Source organism: Coptis chinensis, chromosome 6 (genome assembly GCF_015680905.1).
Source record: "Coptis chinensis isolate HL-2020 chromosome 6, ASM1568090v1, whole genome shotgun sequence".
Classification (NCBI taxonomy): Eukaryota; Viridiplantae; Streptophyta; class Magnoliopsida; order Ranunculales; family Ranunculaceae; genus Coptis; species Coptis chinensis.
Window position 1 is genome coordinate 70,407,001 of NC_141461.1, and position 2,583 is coordinate 70,409,583.

General features: G+C 40.0%; 1 pseudogene; it reads right to left on the bottom strand.

The window, feature by feature from the left end:
* Positions 1–230: 230 nt before the first annotated feature.
* Positions 231–2,334, bottom strand: LOC147494229 (uncharacterized; annotated as a pseudogene).
* Between the last annotated feature and the right edge of the window lie 249 nt (positions 2,335–2,583).

The following is a 2,583-nucleotide window of genomic DNA, read 5'->3' on the forward strand; positions in this document are numbered from 1 at the left end:
CAATATATGTACGGAATGGACTAGGAAGCAAACCTTGAAATGTGCACAAACCTGTACGTATGTGTGCACAAACCTGTATGTATGCAGTATGCGTACGTACACACACGTAAGTACCTTACAGTATGACGAGTCCATTGCATTTGTACACATACAGACAACTCTACAGGAAAGGATATAATGTATGTGCACACACCTGTATTTGAATGACTGCAAGTGAATAAGCACATTGATTTTCATAAGTGATATTAATTTGTTCAAGTGCAGCAATGCACCAGATGAAATGCAACAATAAAAGGAAAAGTAATCAACAGAAACACCTGCAATGCAAGTGCTGGTTACACAGACTGTAAACCATGCATATGCGTATACTAAAACTTCAAAATACTTGGAAGGTATAAGCAAAATAGCAGAAAAGTTTGAATCATATGGTACAGAAGAAGCTTCAATTTTCCGTTAAGAGAATCACCTATGCTGTCCACTTGATCTCTTGATAGATTCAATCCTCTGAAGCCTAATTTGCTCTCTGAACTTGGCAATGAACTCGTCTGCTTTCTTGTCAACCTCATTTGGATCAGGCTGTGCGTCACTAAGAATGTCAGAAGCAGCTTCTTCCGTATCTGAGCCTCCTTGACTATGATCATCCTCGCTACTTGTGTATTCCTCAGATTCTAAGATAACCTTCTCAGCAAGTTTTTTCGTTTCCTTTTTCTGATACTTGGGCAACGATGGTTTTGGTGTAGGGCGGGAAATTTCATGATTCTGATTTTGAGGGCTTGTCATTTGCTGAATGAATCCTCCAGTGCTTCTTCCTGGTTTATCCATGTCAACTTCCTTAGATCTTTTTTCGGACTTTCCATCTGTCCGTTGTTCTTCAAAGTCCCTGTACTTCCTTGGTTCTGTAATTGTTTCATTCCCTCTGATTGTTCGAACAGATCTCCCCATTGACGAAGCTTCAGAATGTATTCTATATTTTCCTTCTGATTTCATAGATTCTATCCCACAATCTCTTCTTCCTGGAAAACCCTCTCTACCACTCCTGCTCCTGTCCTTCAACTCGTCGGTGAAACTTCTCGTAACATCCTTCTTCTCAGATGAAACACCATTTGTCCTCGAACTAGATTTTGTTATTGGAGATGTGCGACTTATTGGAGTTGGAAGTGGTGGAGGTGGGGGTGGAGGGGAGAATCCTTGTACGCACTCTTCTTTTTCTTGACCAAATCCTCACTGTTTTTGGCTCTCAATTCTGGTGAAGGGAAGGGGAAAGCTTCTTTGGGGAGGGTGATGTCGAGTTAGACTGGGATGACCGATGATATGGTGAGGAAAAAAGACCGAAACTCGGGCTGATCAAAGGCAGTGTCTTCAACCGACGGGGAAGAGAATACGGAGGCGGGTTAACTTCGCCCACCTCTTCTTTCATTTCCATCCTTCCTGACCTCGAACGCCATGGAATTGGCGATGGAAGGACGTTCTCCTTCAAATTCTCCTCTAAATCAATAGGATACATATCACCAAATTCCCTAGTTCCAGTAGAACTACTCTTTGATGTGCTCGAAGCCGACCTACTTAGAGAAGAACCCAAGGACTCAACAGGTTCACCAAAAGATTCAGCATTATCTGTATCAGAAACAGCTGATCTCAAGCTTCTAACAGGCAAAAACAATGGCTTATTACTAACATTACTAATGGTACTACTCTGTTCATCAAGAACAGAGTTGTCATCCTCAACTACAACAACGGGGTCGCCTCGAAAGTACTTAGAATTCCATGTTTGTGCCTTATTCTCATCAGAAAAAGCTGGGGTTTCTACCTCATCATCAAAAACAGAAGAAACCTGAAGAATTCTTGACATATAAGTTTGAGTTGTATCGACTTTCAACTGGTTTTCTTTCTCAGTTTCTTCTACATTTCGACGACTAAACAATCCGTAAGAAACAGCAACACCAACAAAAAGAAGATGCAGAAGTTCCCAAGTTCTAGTAAACATAGTTTGATTGATAAACTCAGGTGCTTGAGATGGAAAAAGTGGAAGGATAACTAGTACAATAGCAACACTAAGAGCTTTGTACAAAAAATGTGAGTTGAACTTACTTGGGTTTGTTTCATTCCCTGAAACTAGCCTTTGTGGTGCCACTTCTAGCTGGTGGGAATATGCATCACTATCAGCCATTGGAAGATCAGAAACAAGTTTTTTGTGACACATATATAGAATGTATAGGGAGCTGATCAAGAGGACGAAGAAGAAAACTTAGAGGCTAAGGAAAAAGATAGATCCAGAGACAGAAAAAAAAGGGAAAGAAAAGAAGAAAAAGTTGGAGAAGAGATGAGAGAGCAAATTTCAAGGTTGTGCTTTGGAACTTTTCTTTTTCACATTTTGTTCAGTTGAATGACTTCAATGGCCTCACCTTTACAACAATTAAGCTGTAATATATAACTGAAAAGTTTGATTTTTTTTTTTTTTTTTAATTATAATGTATGTAACTGAAACAGTTAGGACTAAGGATTATTAAACCGTTGAGCCTTCAAAAAACTAGAGAAGACATGAGGGTGTAGTGTTCATCGTGCCATTCCATCGTGGATTCGTGG